Here is a 27,615-nt window from a genome sequence, read left to right as displayed (position 1 = left end):
ATCAGGTATTCATGTGTGTGTATTTCTATGTCTGTGCAATTAACCACATGTAGAAGTTTGTATAACTGCCACCACAATGAAGCATTAAAATTGCTTCATCACCACAAGGCTCCCTCATACTACCCCTTTACAGTCACATCCATCCTCTTTGGCAGTCCTTAATCCTTAGCATCCACTAGTCGCTGATCCTCTATAATTTGTTGTTTCAAGAACATTATATAAATGGGATTATACAGTTTGTAATATTTTGGCATTGGCTTTTTCCATTCTGCATAACTCTCTTGAGACTCATCCAGATTGTGTGTATCAATAGTTCATTCCTTCTTACTGAGTAGTAGCTCATGGTAAGGATGTTTCACGATTTTTTTAACCATTCGTTGAGTGAAGGACAATTGGGTTATTGTCATCATAGATAACTTCAGATTAGAGAATTATTCCCAAATTTCTTCATTGCCATTCTGTAGCTCAAGGGATAAAATCCCAGCTACCTAGCATGGTACCTGAGATCCTTCATGGTCTGGCATTCACTATGCTTTACAGTCACTACTCTGTTCTTATCTCTGACAACTTGGTTTTATCAGAAGTACCTACTCGAGACAGCAATTCCTTATAGTACCCTGGATCTTCTTGGTTTTTTATGCCTCTGTATCATTTTCCATGCTAGTCCTTCTACCCCTGGGATTCTCCTACCTCCTTTAGACAGTTAGGCAAGCTACCATGCATCCTCTAAGACCCAACTCTAGCCTAACCTTCTTTGTGAAACCTTGCCTGGCTGCACCCCGTACAGCACTAAACACTTGTTCTTTAGTGCGTCCACTGCATCTGATTCTTATTTCTGTTATGGAATTTATTGATCATGTAGTGTTGCTATTATCCATTTGCATCTGTATCTTCCCCATTAGTCTGTAAACAGCTTGAGGTTTGACTCTGGCTCATCTCTATAACCCCAGAGTCTAACCTGGCACCTGGCACATAATAACTGCTCAATAAATGCTTGGAAAATGAATGACCACACATGCAGGATACTGTGTAAAATGCTGGGGATACAGACTGAGGGTCCTCTCTTGAGTATTTCCAGTTTAGTATGGTGGTGTGGTGTGTGTACTCAGTCATGTCCAATTCTCTGTGACCCCATTGATTGTAGCCTGCCAGGCTCCTCTGTCTTTGGGATTTCCCAGGCAAGAATACTGGAGTGTGTTGCATTTCCTCCTCCAGGGGATCTTCCCAACCCAGGGATTGGACCTGTGTCTCCTGCATTGGCAGGCAGATTCTTTACCACTACATCACCTGGGAGGCCCAATGTGGCTAGATACCTGCATGAAAAGGCTGCACATGTTAAGTGATACAAAGAATAATTGTTGCTATAGTTTGAGGAGCCATCATTCATTAGGGGCTGTAGGAGTTAGGGAGAGGTTTCATGAGAAAGATCAGGGAAGCTTGATGTTGAGAAAGGAGAAATACCAAGATGAGCAGAAAGGAGGATGAGATCTTATAGACTGCAGCAGAGGAGCAGCCTGTCCCAAAGGCTGTGCGTGGAGTCCTGAGAAATAATGGAGTAGGGCAGAGAGTTCATACAGGGAAGTGGTGAGAGGGCATCCTGTAGAGGCAAAGAGGAGTTGGATGTAAGGGGAACATCAGCAGTGAAGAATCATTTCAGATTTTTGAACAAGGTGTCTGGTTACAAAGTTCTATTAAGAAGAAATTAATCTGGCAGCTGTTCCAAAAAAAAAAAAAAAAAATCTAAGAGTTGTAAGTTTGAAACAAGAGAATTTATGTTGAATTTCAAGGCACTTTCTATTTTCCTATAAAAATAAGACTACATAAAAAAGGCTCGGACCAGATGCCTTTCTCAGGCCCTTCCTCCTCTAGCCTCTTTATTAAAGCACACATCTCATCCACAGTTCTTTACCTCCCACGAATGGTGGGCAGATTTTGAATCAAAGCAATTGAAGTGAAAGATCAATCTTGTCAGCTGATTACGTAAAAAGCACTGAGTGTGTGTGAGTGTGTGTGTATGCTTGTGAGCTTCCGTATGGGGAAAAGTGGGAGGAAATAGGTGGGCTGAAGAGGAGGAAGGGGAGAAGTGCCAGCTCTGTGGCTGTTTCAAATAGAGATATTTGATTTTAGTCCAGAGAAGAGAGCAGCTTGGATATTTAAAATGTCGTTTTGGGGGAGAGCGGGTAAAGAATGCCATTGTCATGTGCACTTATCCACACCCCATGGGTGTGGGCTTTCCTCTCTTCCTCAAAGCAAAATGATGAAAATGGGGGAGGTGGAGAAACCTTCCTAAAAGTTGGTTGCTGATTCAGTCTCATAGAGTTTATTCCACCTCTGCAAGTCATCAGCCAGAAGTCTGGCATCCATGGGATGGTGAGAAAATGGTAGGAGGGGAGGGAGCCTCCTGCAACTGGTAGGCAAACGTAGTTCCAGGTCTGCAGCTCTGGAAATGTATGTGTGCACGATCTGTGTGTGTGTGTGTGTGTACACACATGCACAAGTAAAGGAATCTACCCAAGTATTTCCAGAAAGAACTTGTTTTCTAGCTGAGATCTTCAGTTGGCTTACTATATTTGGAGCCCTTAATCCTAAATCCATTCAGTGACCCTCTTTGGACGTGCACTCATTATAGAAATTCTTTTTTTAAAAAATTTCTGTAAACATTTGCACTTGTGGTAATTTGAGAAATGTTCTGAGAGAAGGAGGAGAAAAAATTCCATTACATTGAAAAGGGAAATCAGATTCATAAGTTTCACTTTGATTTTTTAAATTAATTTCATCAAATGCATAGTTTGTCATTACTATATGAATTCATGAACAGATGAGACTTGGGTCCAGTGAATTGATCAAAGTATAGGACTCCTGGTTTCTTTGAGTATGTTTCACAACTTTTGTTTTGAAAAAAAGAGAATACCAGTTTATGAGAAGAACTGAATTCACATGTATTGATCCATCCATTTCCTTATAAGAATTTCAAAGCCATTTTGGGAGTCATCAGAAATAATAAAAAATAATTTGATGCTGCAATTTTAATTATGTTGTGTGCTTAAAAATATTTCTATGACCAGTTTTCCACTCTTTTCAGAATTAGAAGATAAGAGTGATAGAGACTGAAGGATTAAGGCCAAAAAAAGTCTTTCAAATTTCCACTTCAATACTGAGAATTTTTAATCCTATATAATCACAGAAATAAATGAATTAGCAGTGGTTGTTGTCACTGAGGAAACTTCAGACTCCATCTAGTTCAGTCACATCATTTTATGCAGAATGACCAGTTCCTTGATCACAGTTACTCAAGGAGCTGATGAAAGGGTCAAGGTCAAACTCAGGTCCTGGCTCCAAGAGCAGGATTCCTTATGCTCTGTTAGCTTCTACATGGTAGCTGCTTGATCATGCCCCATTTTTTAACACAGGGAAGAAGCACAGAGCATGAAACACTTCTAGAAGGGACAATTCCTTTCTATACATGTGCATAGTCTGCAGTTCAAGCTTTTATCTCTAGAAGAAGGAAAGCCCTGCTGTGCATTCGAAGAGCCAGACCAGCTTCCTTCGTCTCCTGCAGAGTTGTGAGGACCCCAAAGTGCCCCTGGGGCAGCTCTCTACTTATACTAATTCTGAAGCTGAACATAAATTAACTTTCAGATGACAGTGTGCTTGGTATTACAGTTTCTAAATAACTGGTGTCTCAGAAAGAAATCTACAAACCCTTGGGCGCAGGTGATAGGACAGGAATACATGTCAATCCTGGATATGAAATGCTCCTTAGGGCATTCAGCACTGAACATACTTCACTCTCCTCCATGCTTTGAGATTACTTTGAAAACTTGCTCCTGAGACTCAGAATCAAAATGCATTTTAAAAAAACCCTTGCAGGTTGATTTTCAGTTACTCAGATTGGAAACCAAAACAGAAGCCCAGCAGTGATTTTTTTTTTCTTGGAATCGACAACTAGGGAGGACTCTGAGAGTCCTCACACAGGCCATCTGGTCCAGCTCTCATGAGAAATCTGTCCTGTTTTTCCAATTTGCACTGTGCAGCAACTACTTGTAAAGGCCCCTGAAGAAATATTGTGTAATCTCCTTTCACAGCAGTCAAGAAAAAAAAATTTTGGCTCATTTTTCTATGAATTAGAATCATTCAGTAAGCTCCGAAATCCTCGAGGAAGCAATAAAGTGAAGGCTCTTAGAATTCTTGTCTGTCGTCTGGACCCTAATAGTCAAAAGTCAGGCTGCAAATGGTAATAGAAAATTGAGAGGCAAGAAAGCAGGGGCACAGCAGTGAGGCAAGATGGGGAGCACCATGTCATGCTGGAGGCTCCCAACCTCCTGTTGATATCTGGGGAGGAGAGTCTTTCCCATTCTGGTCCCAGCACCTGCTCTCCTGGCCTGACTGTTCTGCTGCTAAATGATCCAAGTCAAAAAGATACTTCACCATGAGAAAATTCCTCCTTGTGATCAATTCAGCTCCTTTCAAGCTGCATTGGAAGCTTCTTGGTTTGTCCTCAGTTGAAAGGAAAATGAAAGTGTTAGTTATTCAGTCATGTCTGACTCTTTGCAACCCCGTGGACTGTGGCCTACCAGGCTTCTCTGTCATGAAATTCTCCAGGGAAGAATTCTGGAGTGGGTAGCCATTCCCTTCTCCAGGGCATCTTCCCAACCTAGGGATTGAACCCGGGTCTTGAGATAGCTATAAGTATCTGCTTCATAAGTCCTCTGGTACTTGAAAACCATTACTAGGACTCAGCCTTCAAATTTCTAGGATGGTTCCTCCTCCTATACTTCATTTTCTGATGCCCAGCTGCAATTATGACTCTCACCTAAAGCCTCTATCCATCCAGAGCTGGATACAATTCCAAGTGTAGCTCTAGACTTTTTAGTACAGAATCATAAGATTACCTAATAACAGAAACATGCTCTGTCCCCTTGTCTGCATTCCATTGTTATGCTTACTGTTTTAGAAGAAAACAATACATTTTAACATTTTGAGCCAATCTTTGAAAAAATTGCTCTGAAACATTTTTAAATGTTCTGACCCATTTATTTGAATAATGGAGGATCCTTCTGCTGATATGTAGCAACTCTTATGAGATAATATGCTCTAAAGGTTTTAATGGTGACAGTTGAAATCTCTTGGGTTAAAGAAATATGAAAAAGGTTAATTCTGACATGTAAGTTTCAATAGCATTTGAGTATCTAGATAGAAAAACTAACAGCTTGCAATATGATTTATTTGCCTTTTGATATGCTCTTATAGAGATTCTTTTAATCTAGCAGGTTTTAATGTAAAAGCAACTGTGCGTGACTAGCTTTATTAGCAGAAAAAGTTTTCTGTATTAGTAATTAACATCCTCCAAGACAATATCCCTGAAGGGACTTAACCGCAGGAAATTCCAAGCATAGTGTTCTCCATGATGAGTTTGTTATCTATTGGAAGGCCCATCTGCTTTGACAGAGCTCTTATATAAGAAAAGTGAGCTTTTCCCTGAAGAACATATGCTATTAAGGCACCCTCTTTTCCATTTCTTTGAAATTAATTTCCACATTAAACTTGGTTTTTGTGTTATGGGGTTTTGTTGTTAGTGTCTTTGGCCTGAGACCACAGCAACAAGCTTGTTATAAAAATCAACTGCGTAAATAACATGGCTTTAATGAATGCTATTCTCTCTCAACAAAAACCAGCAAAGAATTCCTCTGAGGCATTTGATGAAAATAGACCTTTTGAGTCACTCCTTCTCCATTTTCTACGTCTATATGAATAAGCACTTCTGCATTATGGAGTTTTTGCACTTACTGAAAAGAATGGAAATGCTCAGAAGATATCTTCATCTGATCACAGAGGGTTTTCATCTTAATCGAAAACATAGTTGTTCCATTATGATGAAGAGAAAATAAGCAAACTGTTCAAGGAGGCTCAGATAGAAAGTGGGAGTTGGGAAATTCATGGTCTAGCATACAACTTCTCACTCAATAATGGCTTATCTTTCATTTCTAAAGAAGAAGTTCAAGATTTCAATTACACTCAAATACAGTTTTTCCAAAAGCAATCTTTTAGAAATGAGGAGGCTTGGGTATCTTAGTCCATAAAAACACAGAATCATTCCTTAACCAGAGAAGCAAGTGTATGTTCGCCTGAGGGCTCCAGAGTCCACCAGATGTTTCCTAAGGTCTTCATCAGGACTTTCTGCAGTCCTATTTCAAAACAGGAAGTAATTTAGAAGGAGACGTGGCAAAGCTGGGCATTTTATACTGCAGTAATTTCCTATTGCTCCTGCAATAAACTGCCATGAAGTTAGTGCCTTAAAACAACACAAATGCGTTCTTTCACAGTCCTGGAAGCCAGAAATCTAAAACCAAGTTGTCAGCAGGGTTCTGTTCCTTCTGGAGGCCGCAGGGTAGAAATTATTTCCTCACCTTTTCCAGCTTCCAGAGGCCACTTGCATTTCTTGGCTCACAGCACCTTCCTCTGTCTTCTAAGCACCTCTCTCCAACTTCTGGAGAGATTGCACATCTCCTCTTTCTCACTTTGATCCTCCTGCTTCCCTCTTATAAGCACTGCTGAGACAACATTGGTTCCAGCGAGATAATCCAGTATAATCACCCCATCTCATAATCTTTAACTTAATCACACATGCAAAGTCCCCTTTACCGCATAAGTTAACATTATTCACAAGTTCCCAGTGATTAGGCTGTGAACATCTTTTAGAGGCCATTATACAGTTCTACCACATGTATCATGCAAATATGTTATGCAGAAGAGGGCCAAGTAAAGGAAACCAAAGTATCAAGCATTACATCCTCATTACTTTCTCTAGCATCTGAGACTCAGTCAGGTGAGGCAAGAGAGCAAAAGGAATAATGAGGTCATGGAATATGCAGGGCGATGTGGATTTTTCTCTGTCTAAGGCTATAGCTTAGGTTTGAATCAGAATAAAAGTTCATATTTACAGTGTGTAGCTTCATTGTGAAAAAGTTTAAACAGCTTTATCTTGACCTCGGTAATTACCATAATGGCAGCTATTGCTTGAAATCTGTTCTGTTTCTTAGGCCCCTTAATGCAACATCTGCTAGAAATATTCTGTTGTTTTTAATTCCAAGACCTAAGTAAAAATTGGTAAGTGGACAGTAATAGAAAAGTCAATGGATAGCCGTAAAGATCAAGCTGTAATTAAAATTCTCATGACTCCAGAAATATATATAACTGCTTCCAAATTTCATGACTGCAGTCTGTCAGCTCGGGAGTCTCACTTCTTCCGAGTACCTGGAGTGTGGGAGCCATGGCAGTGCATCTTTCATCCTGATATGATGTATCTGTGAGGCTCAGTACATAGATCACAATCTGTGGAAAATTCTGAAAGAGATGGGAATACCAGACCACCTGACCTGCCTCTTGAGAAATCTGTATGCAGGTCAGGAAGCAACAGTTAGAACTGGACATGGAACAACAGACTGGTTCCAATAGGAAAAGGAGTCCGTCAAGGCTGTATATTGTCACCCTGCTTATTTAACTTCTATGCAGAGTACATCATGAGAAACGCTGGACTGGAAGAAACACGAGCTGGAATCAAGATTGCCGGGAGAAATATCAATAACCTCAGATATGCAGATGACACCACCCTTATGGCAGAAAGTGAAGAGGAACTAAAAAGCCTCTTGATGAAGGTGAAAGAGGAGAGTGAAAAAGTTGGCTTAAAACTCAACATAGGGAAATAGATGGGGAAACAGTGGAAACAGTGTCAGACTTTATTTTGGGGGGCTCCCAAATCACTGCAGATGGTGACTGCAGCCATGAAATTAAAAGACGCTTACTCCTTGGAAGGAAAGTTATGACCAACCTCGATAGCATATTCAAAAGCAGAGACATTACTTTGCCAACAAAGGTTCGTCTAGTCAAGGCTATGGTTTTTCCTGTGGTCATGTATGGATGTGAGAGTTGGACTGTGAAGAAGGCTAAGCGCCGAAGAATTGATGCATTTGAACTGTGGTGTTGGAGAAGACTGTTGAGAGTCCCTTGGACTGCAAGGAGATCCAACCAGTCCATTCTGAAGGAGATCAGCCCTGGGATTTGTTTGGAAGGAGTGATGCTAAAGCTGAAACTCCAGTACTTTGGCCACCTGATGCGAAGAGTTGACTCATTGGAAAAGACTCTGATGCTGGGAGGGATTGGGGGCAGGAGGAGAAGGGACGACAGAGGATGAGATGGCTGGATGGCATCACCGACTCGATGGACATGAGTCTGAGTGAACTCTGGGAGCTGGTGATGGACAGAGAGGCCTGGCGTGCTGCGATTCATGGGGTTGCAGAGAGTCAGACACGACTGAGCAACTGAACTGAACTGAACTTAACCTTTCCAGAAAATTCATACTGTCCCTTCCTCCTTAGTGTTGTCAATTAATGGTGGTGTTGGGGACAGGAAAGTAGGAGTTTCTTGCAGGGATATGAAATTCTTTTTCTGAACCCTTCTATTAAATAGTTTCTTGAACTTGTTAGGTTGGTCAGGCATTTTATTTTAATGACAAAGATATTTTTATTCTTATTCATAAAATTTGTACATATTCTGATACAAATTTTCAAAATTTTTAGCAAGTGTTTTATTTCTATATTATTTTTGGCTATGCTGGGTCATCACTGCTGCACAGGCTTTCTCTAGTTGCGGTGAGTAGGGGCTACTCTCTAGTTGCTGTGCAGTTTTCTCCTTGTGGTGGCTTCTCCTGTTACACAGCGCAGGCTCTATGCCAGGCTTAGTTATCCCTAGAAATGTGGGATCTTCTTGGACCAGGGATCGAACCCATGTAATGGCAGGTGGATTCTTAACCACTGGACCACCAGGAAAACCCCCAAATTTTCAAATGTTTTAACTCATACAATTTTCCTCTGTGGTATTTGGTCTAACATACCAATAAGAAGTAGCTGGTTGTTCCTTAGTTTTCTTCATTCTTTTCCAAGACCCATGGCTCCTCTATCACTGCCTAGAATATTGGATTTTGAAGAATTACACTCTTGATACCAAATCATTTAATTTTGCATACCTTCTCTGGGCCTTCAAACAGTAAGTACCAGATTATATCAGATTTAGGGAGAAGTGTTAGTGGCTGTAGAAGTGTTAGTGTTGGGCTTCCTGGTGGCTCAGAGGTTAAAATGTCTGCCTGTGTCTGCCTGCAATGTGGGAGACCTGGGTTCGATTCCTGGGTCAGGAAGATCCCCTGGAGAAGGAAATGGCAACCGACTCCAGTACTCTTGCCTGGAGAATCCCATGGACAGAGGAGCCTGGTGGGCTGCAGCACATGGGGTCGCAAAGAGTTGGACACTACTGAGTGACAAATTGCCAACATCCACTAGATCATGGAAAAAGCAAGAGAGTTCCAGAAAAACATCTATTTCTGCTTTATTGACTATGCCAAAGCCTTTGACTGTGTGGATCACAATAAACTGTGGAAAATTCTGAAAGAGATGGGAATACCAGATGACCTGATCTGCCTCTTGAGAAATCTGTATGCAGGTCAGGAAGCAACAGTTAGAACTGGACATGGAACAACAGACTGGTTCCAAATAGGAAAAGGAGTTTGTCAAGGCTGTATATTGTCACTCTGCTTATTTAACTTATATGCAGAGTACATCATGAGAAACGCTGGACTGGAAGAAGCACAAGCTGGAATCAAGATGGTCAGGAGAAATATCAATAACCTCAGATATGCAGATGACACCACCCTTATGGCAGAAAGTGAAGAGGAACTAAAAAGCTTCTTGATGAAAGTGAAAGAGGAGAGTGAAAAAGTTGGCTTAAAGCTCAACATTCAGAAAACGAAGATCATGGCATCTGGTCCCATCACTTCATGGGAAATACATGGGAAAACAGTGGAAACAGTGTCAGACTTTCTTTTTCTGGGCTCCAAAATCACTGCAGATGGTGACTGCAGCCATGAAACTAAAAGACGCTTACTCCTTGGAAGGAAAATTATGATCAACCTCGACAGCATATTCAAAAGCAGAGACATTACTTTGCCAACAAAGGTCCGTCTAGTCAAGGCTATGGTTTTTCCTGTGGTCATGTATGGATGTGAGAGTTGGACTGTGAAGAAGGCTGAGCGCCGAAGAATTGATGCTTTTGAACTGTGGTGCTGGAGAAGACTCTTGAGAGTCCCTTGGACTGCAAGGAGATCCAACCAGTCCATTCTGAAGGAGATCAGCCCTGGGATTTCTTTGGAAGGAATGATGCTGAAGCTGAAACTCCAGTACTTTGGCCACCTGATGCGAAGAGTTGACTCATTGGAAAAGACTCTGATGCTGGGAGGGATGGGGGGCAGGAAGAGAAGGGGACGCCAGAGGATGAGATGGCTGGATGGCATCACTGACTCAATGGACGTGAGTCTGGGTGAACTCTGGGAGTTGGTGATGGACAGAGAGGCCTGGTGTGCTGCGATTCACGGGGTCGCAAAGAGTCGGACACGACTGAGCAACTCAACTGAACTGAACTGACCATCTTTACATGAATGTGACAGTGTATTTACAGCCACCAGTGAACACCAACCCCTTCTAATAGTACATTGAGGGCAGGATGGGGAAGAACCAGACCTATCCTTGATTCCCCCAGAATTATTGCCAACAAAGTCCATTTGCTAACTCAGAGATAATATTTTCCTAATGTAAACACAACAATAACAACATCAGTTAATGTCAACAACAGAAAAAAAATTAACAGGTTGAAGTCTGCAAGTCTATTCAGCTAATAAACCTGTTTGATTATACGTCATTGATGGCCACTAATGAAGTAAATGTGATGAATTTAATGTGTACTTCAATTTTATTTCTTAGCAGGAAAGTGGTATCATATGACAATGTCAATGATCAAAGTATTTGACTTTTAATAATGATTAGTTTTAGAAATAAAAACATTCACAAAATGTTAGTTTGTGATTTTTCTTGACTGTTACTCTTGCTTAGGATATTAGCCTGATGTATACCTACTTTGAGATGGAAATACCTTGGGGGCAGGGTTTGACAAAAGACAAATACTAATGATCAAAATGTCTGAGTAACATTCTGTTCCATTAAAATCTGACTTTATGTGATTGCCTCATGTAAACATTTAAACCAAGGAGTTGAAAGAGCTTAATTAGTGCTATTTTTATCCTTGAGCAAAATTCTCAAGGGGTTAGCAAGTAGTGTTATGTCCATTTTCAGTTATAGAAACTGAGGCATAAAAACAGAACCTAATGACATCTTGTACAATCCCAAATATTGAGCTTTCCATTTCAATTCTAAGTTTAGACAGTTCCTGGCCAACTTTTTCTTATGGTGGCCCAGCGTTTGTTTATGCCAGTTGTGACTCAGGACTAAAAGGAATCCAACATATGCAAGTGGCATTTCTGGGCGAGTTCTATTTTCCCGTGTTGGCATGAGCCACTGAATGGTCAGTACATGGTATCCTTCATTATTACTCTGACCAGAAAATCAGGGCAGAGGTTGAAGTGGAGCAGCATAGTGGTACAAAGAACATATATGCAGGAGCTCAGGGCTGGTTCAGAATCTATAGGCTGATGGAAAGTTTAGCAGCCATTATATTTATTTTTGGCAGTTCAAACTATTAGAAGTTTTCCTAGAGTGGGGAATAAGGATATCTTCAGATCTTAGTAGGTACATTTATATATAGCTCAAGAAAGTAACAAGTATTTTAAAAGTGAATTTTTGGCAAGTGTTCATCACCCACTCCAGTACTCTTGCCTGGAAAATCCCATGGACAGAGGAGCCTGGTGGGCTGCAGTCCATGGGGTTGCGAAGAGTCGGACATGACTGAGCGACTTCCCTTTCACTTTTCATTTTCACGCATTGGAGAAGGAAATGGCAACCCACTCCAGCGTTCTTGCGTGGAGAATCCCAGGGACGGCGGAGCCTGGTGGGCTGCCATCTATGGGGTCGCACAGAGTTGGACACGACTGAAGCAACTTAGCAGCAGCAGCAGCATTATACATATTTAGTTCAGCAAGGTGTGTGTGTGTGTGTGTGTATTTAAGGTGCAAACACAAAACGTGGAGGACTAGCAGTAAACAGGCTCTGCAGGAGCATGCCCAATAGTTCCCAGTACTGCAACACTCATTTACCCAGCTTTGTCTTTTTTTTTTAATTGAAGTATAGATGATTTTCAATGTTATATTAGATTCTGGTGTACAGCAAAGAGATTCAGTTATATATATATATACACACACACACACACACATTAAGTTTTATATATATATATATATATATATATATATATTCTTTTCCACTGATTTATGACAGGTGTTTATATATTCAGTTGGCTGATGTATGTTCAACTATATAGAATATAGTTCTCTGTGCAATACAATAGGACCTTTTGTTTATTCATTCTATATATAATAGCTTGCATCTGCTGGCCTCAAACTCCCAAACCAACCTTCCCCTGCCCTCCTTCTCCTTGGCAATCACAAGTCTGTTCTCTGTGTCTGTGAATGTGCTTTTGTTTCATAGATCTATTCATTTGTGTCATTAGATTCCACATATAAGTGATATCATGTGGTCTTTGTGTTTATTTTTCTTACTTACTTTGCTTAGTATAATAATCTGTAGGTCCATCCATGTAGCAGCAAATGACAGTATTTCGTTCTTTTTATGGCTGAGTAGTATTCCATTATGGGCTTACTTACTTGGTGGCTCAGTGGTAAAAAGAACCCACCTGCCATGCAGGAGACAATGAGTTCGATCCCTGGGTCAGGAAGATCCCCTGGAAAAGGCAATGTCAACCCCCTCCAGTATTCTTGCTTGGGAAATCCCATGGACAGAGGAGCCTTATGGGGTACAGTTTATGGGATCACAAAAATGTTGGATATGACTTAGCAAGTAAACAACAACAGTATACCATTATGTGTGTGTATCTTCTTTATTCCTTCATCTTTTGATGGACGTTTAGCTTGTTTCCATGTCCCTGGGTCGGGAAGATCCTCTGGAGAAGGAAATGGCAACCCACTCCAGTACTCTTGCCTGGAAAATCCCATGGGCAGAGGAGCGTGGTAGGCTACAGTCCATGGGGTTGCAAAGAGTTGGACACGACTGAGCAATGCCACTCCATGTCTTAGCTATTGTAAATGGTGTTGCTGTGAACATTGGGTACATGTATCCTTTTGAATTATAGTTTTGTCCAGATATATGCCAGGAGTGGAATTGTACCTAGCTTTGTCTTTACTAGCAAATTTCTTAATTTCTCTGTGCTCCAGTATCTGTAAAATAGACCTGGTAATCCTTTATGGATTTGCTTTCTAAGATTACATGTGATTGTAAAGTACCAACTGTTATCTGTTAAAATTCTCAATAATATCAGAAAGAAACTTGACAAGAATGAATGAGGCTCTATGAGCACATGTTAATATCATCACAATAGATCTTTCTTTAATCTTTTTTTTTTGCTTTGAAATATTCATATTTTAATCAGCCTCAGTCTTAGCACAGTATCTGGCATTTTGTAGGCGATCAATAAAGTTTGTTGGATGGATAATTGGATGCATTAATGAGCCAGTTTTCATCAGTTTCTAAGGTTTCTGTGGGATTGTATTGCAATGTAAAACTCTTGGCTTCCTGTGCAGGCTTTATTCTTTATCAGACTTGTCCTCTTCACATCCATGATGAGTTCTTCTCTCCTTTGAAGGCAGGAATCCTGTCTGTTTTTGACCTTAGCTACTGAAGAGCCTGACCTATCCTTGCTGTCCCCCACTGTTTCTATTATAGCTACTTATAACCAGCCTTGTACCAGAAAGGAATGTAAGGTGGTTCCCAAATGACACGGATTAAAACATGAAAAAAGAAAACTAAAATGACAGAGTAAAGACAGGGATTAAGGGGACTTGTAATCATTGTTCTAAAACATGTACATTCCTTGAGAAAGATCTACTGGCCGTGCACTGCGTTGCTCCAAAAGAGAAAAGTGCATCCATATGCGGGATCCTGGGAGGAGGGCTGTGAGGAGATCATTTGAGTCTTTGCTTTTGTTGACTTTCTGCTACAAATGTGGGTCTGCGTAAAATGGTGATTCCCAAGTTATCACTTGATCCTGTACAAAGAAGGGGATAATGAAAGCAAGATATTTTATAATACTATAATCTTTATGGTAGTAAATAGATTAAAGCATAAAAAGAATACCTGAATGCAAAATACCAGACTTTGTAGGCAAATTATTTATATTGATATTCACAGGTTCATATTGATCAATTATGATAACTGTTTCAAAATCCCTTCAATGAGTTGGATTTTGAACACATCATGATGTGCATTTTGAGCTGGTTGAATCTTGCCATGACACATCCAGTCACTCTGGCCTTTTATCAAGGGATACAGCAGCTGGAGAGCCTGAATTCCTCAGGGGTTCAGGTAACAGGTCCTCTTGAAACCCTGAGTCCAGGTCCACTCATTCCAGCCACAGTGAGCTACAATGTTGTTTTCTGAGATGCCGAAACAGAGAAGGGATCGTCTGGCTTGGTTGCAGTGGGGGATTTCATTATCTACTGAAAGATATTAACATATGTGGCTTCTCCCTGCATCTTTCTACTTTCTTTTCTCCATTCAAATAAGTAGTTTATGCTTTCTTATTTGCAGAAAGTGTAATTTTGTTTCCCAAAATCTAAGCCTGTTGAAGAGACTCAGGTTTTAGAGCAAAGGCACTTGCCAGATTAAGCTGAGATTCTGATGGATGAGAGGTTCAGTGGAAGGTCTTTGGCCCCATGAGTCTTCCTCCCTGATAGCATCTGAAGAACATGATAGGATCTCAGAGGAAAGGGCCCTATGGTATCAGAGAGACCAGGTCCCCAGGCAGGGGCTCAGCTTCTCCCCACATCTATGAAGTCACCTGTGTGGCTTGAAGGTAGCAGAGTCAAGGACCATGTGTTCTGGGACAAAGGCTGTCTCTAGGATAACAATGGACAGATGACCAATAATGGGAGGGATTCCTTAATACCTTGAGAGGGTAAGATTGGGACATTGACCTGACCTCAGTAGCATAGAGGGAGCAAAAAGAGAGCCAGTGTTGTCTAAAAGTTAAATTTCCTGTCAGCTTGGCAGCAGAAGCTCCCTGAGTTGAAATTAAGTGAAATTATAGAAAAATTTTAACACACTCTATTTCTTAAACATCTACATTTGTGGCCTGAGACTCTTAGTTGCTTTGTGTACATTTTGAAAAGTGGACAAGTTGTACAGGAAGACAATCCAGGCATCATTTCAAGGTGGGAAACCAGCCAACCAAAGTAAGAAGGACAAGGAAGAGGACAAATGCTTCCTGCTAGAGACATTAATGTCCATGCTTCACCCTACAGAGACTACAGTGTCGCTTAGTATCTACAGAAGATGAGGTCCAGTAACCTCATGGATAACAAAATCCCAAGATGCTCAAGTCCTTTATATAAAATGGCCTAGTACATGCGTGCATGTAACCTTACACTGCTTCCGATTTACTTTAATCATCTCTGCTAAGCTGCTAAGTCACTTCAGTCGTGTTCGACTCTGTGTGACCCCATAGACGGCAGCCCACCAGGCTCCCCCGTCCCTGGGATTCTCCAGGCAAGAACTCTGGAGTGGGTTGCCATTTCCTCCTCCAATGCATGAAAGTGAAAAGTGAAAGTGAAGTCGCTCAGTCGGTCCGACTCTTCGCGACCCCATGGACTGCAGCCTACCAGGCTCCTCCATCCATGGGATTTTCCAGGCAAGAGTACTGGAGTGGGGTGCCATTGCCTTCTCCATTCTTGATTACATATAATACCTAATACAATGTAAATGCTATGAAAACAGTTCCCAGCATATGGCAAATTAAGTTAAGCTTTTTGGACCTTTCTGGAACTTTTTAAAGAATATTTTTGACCTGTGGTTGGTTAAATCTGTAGATGTGGAACCTACAGATATGAAAGGCCAAGTATATACAGATTTGTTTTAAGAATGGCGGAAGTTATTTTTATGGAAATATGGAAATTTTTTGTGTGGAGATGTTTTCATTATTTCTTTCTGTTCCACCTTCTCAAGAGTAGAAATTATTTATATAGTTAAAAAGTTCCTCCTACCAGAACACTTATTTCTCAGAAGAATGATTAAGTGGTTTCTACTTCTGCTTAGGACAAGAGAGAATTTTATTAAATTGAAAGTTGAGTTTGATGGTGCAGAGCCAAGTAGAAAGAGAAAATTAAGGGCTCTGAAGTTGTCCTGGTGCTATTACCACCACTCTGAGGGAGGAGAACTCAGGCCCCAGAAAAGGGCAGATGTATAGATAAGGCAGAGTGATACCATCTCAGGGAGGCTGTGGCTGACCACATTATTATTAAAATACCATGCAGTGTTCTAACCATGAAATAGTAGGAGTTAGAGGGCAAATCTCGGTATTAAACTGTTGACATGAAAGCTTTTGCATATGTAATTGTGGTTATCCACAAAAGAGTAAGTGGGGCTTTCCTGATGGCTCAATGGGTAAAGAATCCTCCTGTAATGCAGGAGATACAGAGAAGGCAGGCTCAGTCCCTGGGCTGGGAAGATCCCCTGAAGGAGGAAATGGCAACCCATTCCAGTATTCTTGCCTGAAAAATCCCATGGACAGAGGAGCCTGATGGGCTACAGTTCACAGAGTTGGACACGACTAAGCACAGAAAGGAGTAAGTATTACGCAGAATAAATACTTCCTAGAAGAGCATCATGCCCGTATATGTGAATCCTTAACTATTAAGGTCAATAGGATTTCAAAAGAATGGATTCATTCAACAAAAACTCCCTGAACACCTGCTCTGTGCTCTGGGTGTTGAGGATAAGCAGGTAAGCAAAATGGATTCTTTGTCTTTTAAAAGCTTAAATTTTAAAACAAGGAGAAAGAGAAACAAAGTAAATATTTAGCATATCAGGAGGTAAGACCTGCTATTTGAAGATAAGCATAGCAAGAGGCAGAGGCTCCTGCTGCTGCTGCTGCTGTCACTTCAGTCGTGCCCGACTCTGCGCGACCCCGTAGATGGCAGCCCACCAGGCTCCACTGTCCCTGAGATTCTCCAGGCAAGAACACTGGAGTGGGTTGCCATTTCCTTCTCCAATGCATGAAACTGAAAAGTGAAAGTGAATTCACTGAGTCGTGTCCAACTCTTCGCAATCCCATGGACCACAGGCTACCAGGCTCCTCCGTCCATGGGATTTTCCAGGCTCCTGGAGGGTGCTATTTAAAGAGGGTGGACAGATAATCAAAAGGTCTGCAAATAACAAATGTTGGTGAGGATGTGGAGAGAACAGAACTCTTGTGCACTGTTGGTGGCTATATAAATTGATGCAGCCACTATGGAAAACAGGATGGATTTTTCTCAAAAAACTAAAAATAGAATTACTGTGTGACCCAGCAATTCCACACCTGTGTATATATTTGAAAAAACCAAAAACACTAATTTGAAAAGATACATGTACCCCTATGTTCATAGTACTGCTATTCCTTAATAGCCAAGACGTGGAAACAAACTAAGTGTCCACTAACAGAAGAAGGGATAAAGAAGATGTGATATGTACAAACAATATAATACTACTTGGTGTCAAAAAGAGTGAAATTTTGCCATTTGTAGCAACGTAGATGGACTTGAAGGGCATTATGCTAAGTGAAATAAGTTAAAGAAAGACAAATACTGTATGATATCACATATATGAAATCTTAAAAATACATTAAACTAGTGAATGTAATAAAACAGAAGCAGACTCACAGATACAGAGAACGAGCTTGTGGTTACCAGTGGGGAGGTTGGGGAGGGATAATATAGGAGTGGGAATTGGGTGGTACAAACTATTGGGTGTAAGGTAGGCTCAAGGGTGTATTGTCAACATAAGGGTGATAACCAATATTTTGTAATAACTGTAAATGGAAAGTAACCTTTAAAAGTTGTGTTAAAAAAATAAAGAAGGTGGATAGGAATGTATTTTGATGACTTTTGATCATGAACTGGAAGAAGGTGGGAAGACAAGCCTTTTAAGTATCTATGGGAAGACTAATGCAGACAGAGGAAATAGCAAGTGCAAAGGCCTTGAGCCCTTGCTGCGTCTGGGAACAGCTGAGAGTCCAGTGAGGTTGGAATGGGCCAGGGAAAGAGAGGAGCAGCCAGGAGACAAATCTGGAGGGTCTCGTGGGCCATGGTTAGAATCTTGGTTTTAATTCTGGGTGAGATGGAGCCATTGCAAGATTTTGAGCAGAAGTGTTACAAATTTGTTATAGGCTTTATAAGGATTGCTTGGGTATCTTGGTGGCTAATAGACTGTATGGTACAAGAGCAAGTCAAAAGACCACTAAGGAGGATGCTGCAGTCATCTTCAGGAGGATGAAGGTGGCCTGAACTGGGGAGAAAGGGATGGAAGTAGTCAGATCTCAGGTAGGCAAGCCTGTGGTGATAAATGGGGACATCCTCTTACAAGGAGGTCTGTTCACTGTAACACTTAGACTCGAGTTTAAATTCAGCTGTGCCACTTACACTGTCTTTGATGCCGGATTAGCTTTTTATCAGTCTGGAGGATGACAGTACCTATTTTATAGGTTGTTCGGTACAGTTCAGTTCATTGATTCAGTCATGTCTGACTCTCTGCAACCCCATGGACTGCAGCACGCCAGGCCTCCCTGTCCATCACCAACTCCCAGAGTTCACTCAAACTCATGTCCATTGAGTCAGTGATGCCATCCAGCCATCTCATCCTCTGTCATCCTCTTCTCCTCCTGCTTTCAACCTTTCCCAGCATCAGGGTCTTTTCAAATGAGTCAGCTCTTCACATCAGGTGGCCAAAGTATTGGAGTTTCATCTTTAGCATCAGTCCTTCCAATGAATATTCCGGACTGATTTCCTTTAGGATGGACTGGTTGGAACTCCTTGCTGTCCAAGGCAGTCTCAAGAGTCTTCTCCAACACCATAGTTCAAAAGCATCAATTCTTCGGTGCTCATCTTTCTTTATAGTCCAACTCTCGCATCCGTACATGACTACTGGAAAATAGCTCTGACTAGACGGACATGTGTCAGCAAAGTAATGTCTCTGCTTTTGAATATGCTGTCTAGGTTGGTCATAACTTTTCTTCCAAGGAGCAAGTGTCTTTTAATTTCATGGCTGCAGTCACCATCTGCAGTGATTTTGGAGCCCCCCCAAAATAAAGTCTGTCACTGTTTCCACTGTTTCTCCATCTGTTTGCCATGAAGTGATGGGACCAGATGCCATGATCTTAGTTTTCTGAATGTTGAGCTTTAAGCCAACTTTTTTACTCTCCTCTTTCACTTTCATCAAGAGGCTCTTTAGTTCTTCTTTGTTTTCTGCCATAAGGGTGGTGTCATCTGCATACCTGAGGTTATTGATATTTCTCTCGGCAATCTTGATTCCAGCTTGTGCTTCATTCAGTCTGGCACTTCTCATGATGTACTCTGCATGTAAGTTAAATAAGCAGGATGACAACATACAGCCCTTGACGTACTCCTTTCCCGATTTGGATGGAACCAGTCTGTTGTTCCATGTCCAGTTCTAACTGTTGCTTCTTGACCTACATACAGATTTCTCGGGAGGCAGGTCAGGTGGTCTTATATTCCCATCTCTTTAAGAACTTTCCACAGTTTGTTGTTAAGAGGGTTAGATCAAGAGCATAGCACATCACTGATCTTAACATTTCGTTTTAACTCCATCTTGTCAGTGTTAATAAGCCTCTTGGAACCAAAACAAGGCTTGTTATGTTTATATTTATTTGTTCTGAATAGCTATTATCAAATGGTCCATACATTTTCAATTGATGTAATGTTTGAATTTAAGAAATACAGGGTATCAACATAAACAATTGGAGCATACATATATCTTGAGGATTCATTAATACTAGCTTTCAGATTTGCACTGAAGTTATTTTTCCCTTTTAGTTAGGGATCCATTCCTTATTTTTCCCCTTCCAAAGAGGGAAAAAAACCACCCCCTTTCCTCAAATTTCAAAACTGGAAAACCAGTATTTCTCTAAGAATGCTAGTGAGCATTTTTTTCTGACCTTGCCTGTTTCTGGTACTCCATGGAGTTGCAAACAATAAAATATTTTTATTAAAAAATAAAAGGAAAGCATCCAATCATACATATATTTTATTTCCCTGATGCCAGAAATCTGGATTTTTATTCTGGATAGTTTGAGTTTTGGATGACCAGAATTAATCTTGAATGTCACGTGTACAAAGCCTGAGAGGTCAGCATGAGGCAGCAGCTCTCTCTGACTCTACATGGCAGTCAATAGCCATTACAGATTGCCACAGCACAGCCTGCTGGGGACATAGCTCCTGTTGTTTCTCATTCAAGTCAATACATCTTTATATCCAGTTCCCACCTGATAGGATCTGTGTATAAAACAAAGCAAATACAGAACACTGCTTGTTCTATAAGGATCACCTCAGGTGGCTCAGCTGGTAAAGAATCTGCCTGCAATAGGGGAGACCTCGGTTTGATACCTGGGTTCGGAAGATCCCCTGGAGAAGGGAATGGCTACCCACTCCTGTATTCTGGCCTGGAGAATTCCATGGTCTACAGTCCATGGGGTTACAAAGAGTCAAACATGACTGAGCTTTCACTGTATTGGGAAGACAAGACTTACCTGCTTAAATGAATTGAGACTAGCAGTAATATAAAATGGATTACTCAGTATAATTATAAAAGTAAATCAAGTTGAATGTTATTAACCACAGATTCCAGCTCACCCAGTTTCTATGGTCAGCATCAAAGAAAGAGGAGTTAGTTGACCTCACAAAAGGAGGAGCCTTGAAAAGGCTGGATGCCCCCAATCTTCTTGCCATCTTGTGACCAACCTGATCTATCTAGTGTCACATGCCAGATGATGAAGGGGCAGTAGACTGGGGCTTCACAATTCTAGAAACTAGAGAAGAAGCTAGGTGCCAAGTGCAATTTCCCATTGCTCAGGGTTTGAGATTAGTCCCGTACAGACAACTGCTGAGTATTAGTGGTCTACCATGTCCTGTTATGCTTGCTGAGGAGTGGGATTCTGGCAAAACCAGCCCTGGGACCATCTCTACCACTCACTCAGCCAAACTAACATAGAGAGGCTGACTAGGGAAAGAATGAGAGGTCTCTTGGTGAAGTAGTGCAGTCGTCTTCCTCCTTCCACTAACTGCCTGCAAGGGAAGCGGGTATTTTGCCTTCCATCCCAAAGCCAAAAGGGAGACTCCAGGAGAATCACTTACCAACCTGCCAAACCATCCACCATCCTCAAAATCAGGGACAGTGAGAGATGCTATTCTGATAGTTATCAAGCCACTGGCAACTGCCAAGGTGTGGAGGAAACATCAGGGGAGAGCTGGCTGGTGCAACCTGGGGCAAGGGCATGAAGGGGCATAAGAGTGTGTGGGGCACAGTTAGGCCTTGGATGTGGAAAGGACAGGAATTCTCCACAAGCAGAGAAGCAGGGAGACGCCTCTGTCTCTTTTCCCTTGTTTTCCTAGACTAGCACCAGGAGAAACATGCAGGAAAGGGAGGGGAGATGTATCCAAGGGGCAGAAGGCCCCCGTCATCCTCCCCTCTCGTGTGCCAACAGTATTTTGACTAGGGTAGAGTCTGGGATGAGAAGGGAAGAGAAATGTGAATTAAATATGAGGTAGGCATTTTAAAAGGAGCAAGGCTGAGTCTAGGAAATGTTTTAAGAAAATTGCCTAGAAAGAGATGGAATTGAGCCAGCACAGCCTCATGAAAAACATCACCGGGTTAAGGAGGTAGAGCAGGTCAAGGAGTAGAGTTGGAAGCAGTGACTGGGGAAATTGTTTATAATCCAATGAAGTAAGAGTCTGTGGTGGGAGGGCAGGGAAGGGAGAGGTCATTTTGACCACAGAGATAGCAAGAAGGCTTCAAGATGGTGAGGCTTGAGTCCTCTACTGAAGGGTGAGTAGTTGATGAGTGAAGCTGGGAGAACAGGTGAACCATGTGGGGTGAGTGAGGAGCCCAGCCTGGATGGAGTTCAACCTCAGGACAAGGCTACACACCTGGACCAGAGGTACCTCAAGTTCCCAGGTGAAGAACTGGGCTCAACCAGAAAGCTGGCAGGTACTCATTGCATGTCCTTTATCACTGAGTGATGTAATAGGAAGAGTGACTAAGGAAGATGACTCGTCTGTGAAAGAGAGAAGAGGGAAAGGTGCTCTTAGGAAGCTTTTCCACCCACTGTGTGTGGGGCAGAGGGACTCAGAAGCGTGATTCTGCCTTGTTACACTGAACCTTTGTCTAACCCCATTTGTTGACTACAAATATTGCAGTTGTGTATGAGTCCCTGCTTTTAGGAGGTAAAGAGCTAATCAGTTAGAGAGGTGGGGGCTTGGAGCTCTGTAGACTGTTGATAGGTATCCATACAGAAATCAAGGCTTCCTGTCCTCACATGTGCAGTGATCAGCTTTGGAGCACCCCAGATGTACAGCATGCATTTGATTTATGCTACTTACTTTTCTCCTGTTATCTATAATTTTACACTGCTCTATATATTAGTCTCCATGGAAACATGATGCTATGAGCCGGCAGAGCCTAGTGACATGCACAGTGTGATAAGCAGGATTAAGGGGTGTGTGTGCGCATGTGTGCTCAGTCGCTCAGTTGTATCTGACTCTTTGTGACTCTATGGACTAGTCCACCAGGCCCCTCTGTCCATGGAATTTTTCAGGGAAGAATACTGGAGTGGGTTGCCATTTCCTTCTCCAGGGGAACAGTGTTAAGCTGGTTTTATACAACAGCTGGCAATGTAAATAACTTCTCTGAATCAAGTAGGTTGCAAGTATTGTGACCACATTTATGCGGACTATCACCTCTGGTAGGAACTATGGCTATGGAACTTAAAAAGAAAATGGGGCTACATCTTTACCCTGAAGAAGACCAGTTCCAGAGGTTTTATACAATGTTGAATAAAGTATTGAGAGTACTACAAAGAGGGAGACTTTTAATATGCTAAAACCAATCAAAATTTCCCAACATATTGGTGCAAAAACCAGTTGTGGAAATGTCAAATATCTCACTATAATGAGCATGCATGCTTAGTTGCTCAGTTGTGTTTGACTCTTTGTGACCTTATGAACTGTAGTCTGCTGGACTCCTCTGTCCATGGAATTTTCCAGGCAAGAATACTGGAGTGGGTTGCCACTTCCTCCTCCAGGGTATAATGAGCATAGTTCTATGTGTATTTGAATGGCCCATACTCTGTGAAGTAATGGAATTATTATTGCAAGTTCAGTGGGTGCCAGTTGACTGCTCATTTGACCTTCTTCCCATGTTGGTGGAAATTCCTCTCAAGGAAGGAGGAATGTCAGCAGCTGCCTTTTTTTTTTTTTGTCGGAAATGACCACAAGCCTGGGTCCAGCCAGAATGAGCCCTGAAGCCTTCTCTCACTTTTTGCGCATTCTACTCCTGAGTCTCCTTAACCTCTCACCCAGTATCTCTAATTGGATCTTTTTTTGCTTCATGTTTCTATTTCTTAGGAAATACTGTCTATCTTACCCTTCCATGGCACCAGTAGCAAACATTAGCTTAAATCCATACATTCAAATGAAATTCAGTGGAAGAATTTAAATGAATTCTAAGTAACAGGAGACACAGTGTGACTTGGGTATGCGTCTTATTGACTCACTGGCATTTGCTGGATTCATTATTAAGATGGACTGGGACACATCCACATTGTTTGATAGGAATTTCCTTCCTCCTTATTTTATTGGCTATGGTGGAAGGCTGGATAATGGCCTTCAAAGATATTAAAGTCCTAATCCCTGGAACCTGTGAATATTACCTTCTGTGGCAAAAAGAACTTGCAAATGTGATTAAGTTGAAGATCTTGAGATGGGAAGATTATCCTGGATTATCCAAATGAGTCTTAAATGTAATCACAAGTATCCTTACAAGAGGGCAGCATAGGGAGTTTGACTACAGAAGAATCAGGCAGACGGCAGTGTGATGACAGAAGCAATGAGAGATTTGAGGATGTTATGCCACTGGCTTTGGAGATAAAAGACGGGGCCAAGAGCCAAGGAATGAAAAAGCTATAGAAGCTGGAAAAGGCAAAGAAATATATTCTCTCCTAGGGTCTCTGAAAGAATCAGCCCTGTCTGCATCCAAACTTAGGCTCAGTAAAACTGACTTGGGACTGACCTCCAGAACTGCAGGGGGATAATGTGTGTTGGAAAACACATTTGTGGTATAATTTGTTATAGCAGCAATAGGAAATTAATAGCTACCTATCAAGCTAAACCCAGGAAAATGGAGGGGAATCATTGTCAGTGTTTGAGTGACCAGAGTGTGGAGTGACATTCTTTTTGAGCACTGGGGGAGAGGAATAATTTAAGCTCCAAGCCCCCCTTCTCCACTTATCCTTTCTTTCCTATCTGCTCAGAAGGGAGTTCTCTCTTTTGCGTCTGTCTATATAACTCACATGCCACTTACTTTTCTGCCAAGTATAGTAAATGTCTTATCTGTCAACTTGATAGTAAATTCCTGAAGAGCAGAAACCCTGTCTTATACTTTTCCTTGATTCACTCATCCAATATTTATTGAATACCTGCTGTATACTAGGCACAGTTCAAAGCACTGGAGGAACAGAGTGGGTGTGAAAAGGCAAAAATTAAGTAAATTTATATAATGCATTAAGTGCTATGTCAAAAAATGTACAGGTGGGAGTTACCATTCATTGCATTCTTGTGTGTAGACACATTGCTAAGTTCTTACCTTTCTTCTATTTAAAACTCTGTGAAAGTGAAGTTGCTCAGTCATGTCCAACTCTTTGTGACCCCATGGACTGTAGCCTACCAGGTTTCTCCGTCCATGGGATTTTCCAGGCAAGAGCACTGGAGTGGATTGCCATTTCCTTCTCCAGAGGATCTTCCTGACCCAGGGATTGAACCTGGATCTCCCGCACTGTAGGCAGATGCTTTACCATCTGAGCCACCAGGAAAGTCTCTCTAAAACTTTGTGAGGCTGGTGCTTTTATCTTCATTTGATAGGTGAGTAAACTGAAGCCTAGAGAAGAAATCAGTCCAAGGTCATTCCACCTGCCTGACTCCAGAGGTCAGCCTCGTAACTATTTTGCTTTACTGCTTCAACATGTTTGCCAAGCTAGAAAGCTGTGTGAGCAAGAGCTTCCAGGATAAGTTGTCTAATTAAAAGTTGGTCATGGACTAGAAGCCTGTGACAAGTGCATAGATAACTCCAGCTCAAGAAACAAAGAATTAATTGTCCTTCATCTTTCTGAGGCAGCATTTTCTTAGGCCTCTAAAATATTCTTTAGTAATCTTGTGAGCAAGAGGCTGAAAGCTGGTACATAATTTGTTGATGAGAAAGTTGAGTCATCAAACACTTAAGTGATATTCCCATTATCAGAGAATGAGCCAGAAAGAGGTCAAAGAAGGTGGGGCTTATCTCTGTGGTACAGAGTGCCCATTTTTACCTCCTGACGCTGTGACCAGCCAACAGTGGGGGAGGAGGTCACTGTCAATGGATTTGTAAGCAAAGTAGGCTGGTGACCAGGATACACACAGGAGCTCTGACTTTGCCTCTACTTGACAATGAACATCAGGCAAATTGCTGAGTTCTCTGGGATCTCGCCTGGTCACCACTTCCACAGTAGGGAGCACCCTGTTCACTGAGGTGTCCTGGAATTCCTCACGATCTGAGGCTTTATAGATTGAACAATGATTAATCCCAAGCCAGTGTCCCAGAATATTGTTAAATATCTATCCACTTCCCAGCATATGTAAAGGAGTAGAATCCATCTTTTCACTATTCCTTACAGAAGCCTATGTTTATTTTTTATCTCAACCATGCTTATTATGGATTTTGTATCTCAACTATAGCATAAATGGGCCCAATTTAAGAAAAAAGTTCCTCATTACTATTCATGTGGGGGTAAAGCCATTTTATGAAATGTATCTTCCTGGTATATCATCATATTCCCTAAAGTTATAGGTATATCTTGTTACACAGAGAATTATCAATGGTAAGTGAAATTTTCTTACTTTTTAAAATGATTGAATATAAATGTGGGATCCTAATAGAAAGGACTTATACAAGTTTGAACTGTCGACAATGGTTGTAGATGCCCTAACAAAGGGTTTGTGTTATGGAAGAACAGCAATGTTTTAACCCACAGAATGAATATGACACATTCCACATATGTGAGCATGCATACATACATATACTTAAGTATTTAAGAGAAAGCTACATTTAATACTGTTACAAATTGTTTTCTTATTGTTATTTAGTCACTAAGTTGTGTCCAACCCATGGAATGTAGCCCGCTGGTCCTCTCTGTCCATGGGATTTCCCAGGCAAGAATATTGGAGTAGGTCGCCATTTCCTTTTCCAGGGGATCTTCCTGACCCAGGAATCAAACTCAAGTCACTTGCATTGGTGGGCAGATTCTATACCACTGAACCACCAGGGAAGCCCATACAAATTGTTTTACCCAAGGAAAAATAACTTAGCATTTACATAGCACTCATATCCTTTTAATGCCTTTTCAAATCTATTCAGTTCAGTTGAGTTCAGTCGCTCAGTCGTGTCCAACTCTTTGCGACCCCATGAATCGCAGCACTCCAGGCTTCCGTCCATCACCAACTCCCGGAGTTCACCCAGACTCACGTCCATCAAGTCAGTGATGCCATCCAGCCATCTCATCCTCTGGCGTCCCCTTCTCCTCCTGCCCCCAATCCCTCCCAGCATCAGAGTCTTTTCCAATGAGTCAACTCTTCGCATGAGGTGGCCAAAGTACTGGAGTTTCAGCTTTAGCATCATTCCTTCCAAAGAAATCCCAGGGCTGATCTCCTTCAGAAGGGACTGGTTGGATCTCCTTGCAGTTCGAGGGACTCTATCACCTTACTTTTATTCTTAAAAGAGTCCTGAGCAATAATTGGAATAAGTCTATTTCCTCCATTTTAATTTATTTATGTATTAATTTTTCTGAGGTATAATTGACGTATAACATTACAGATTTTCCTCAACTTGCAATGAACACATATCCTGATAAACTCATTATAAGTAACTCAAAATTGCCTTTAATACACATAATCTACTGAACATCATAGCTCAACCTTGCTTACCTTAAACATGCTCAGAACACTTACATGAATCTACAGTAGGACAAAAGTCACCTAACACAAAGACCATTTTATAGTAAAGTCTTGAATATTTCATGTAATTCACTGAAAGTAAAAAGCTGAATGGTTGTCTGGTTACAGAATGGTTGTAAATGTATCAGTTGTTTACCCCGTGATATCATGGCTGCCTGGAAGCTCTGGCTCACTGCTGCCACTTAGCATCCTGAGAGAGAGTATTGTACCACATATCACTAGCTCAGGAAAAGACCAACGTTCAAAATTTGAAATACAGTTTCTACTGCATGACAGAAAGATTGTCAAAAAATTTCAGGTTGAACCATTGCACTATCTGTATGTAGGTTTCAGGTGTACAACATAATGATTTGCTATTTGTATAATAGCAAATTGCTATTTGTAGCGAATGATCACCACAGTAAGTCTATTTATCATCTATTTCCCCCATTTTATAGATGCTAAAACCAAGGTGGCTTTAGAAAACCAACATGGCCCAGCTCAATAGTAGTAAACTAAAGTCAGCTCCTCTTCCTGGACTGGAA

At 41.4% G+C, this 27,615-nt stretch overlaps 1 protein-coding gene across 2 annotated transcripts in view; it reads left to right on the top strand.

Moving 5' to 3' along the window:
* The window catches only part of KCNAB1 (potassium voltage-gated channel subfamily A regulatory beta subunit 1), a 450,359-nt gene that overhangs the window by 156,666 nt on the left and 266,078 nt on the right, over positions 1–27,615 (top strand).

The sequence above is a fragment of the Bos taurus genome, chromosome 1 (assembly GCF_002263795.3).
Source record: "Bos taurus isolate L1 Dominette 01449 registration number 42190680 breed Hereford chromosome 1, ARS-UCD2.0, whole genome shotgun sequence".
Taxonomy (NCBI): domain Eukaryota; kingdom Metazoa; phylum Chordata; class Mammalia; order Artiodactyla; family Bovidae; genus Bos; species Bos taurus.
Note: the sequence above shows the minus strand (reverse complement) of the source record. Positions and strands in the feature narration are given on the sequence as shown.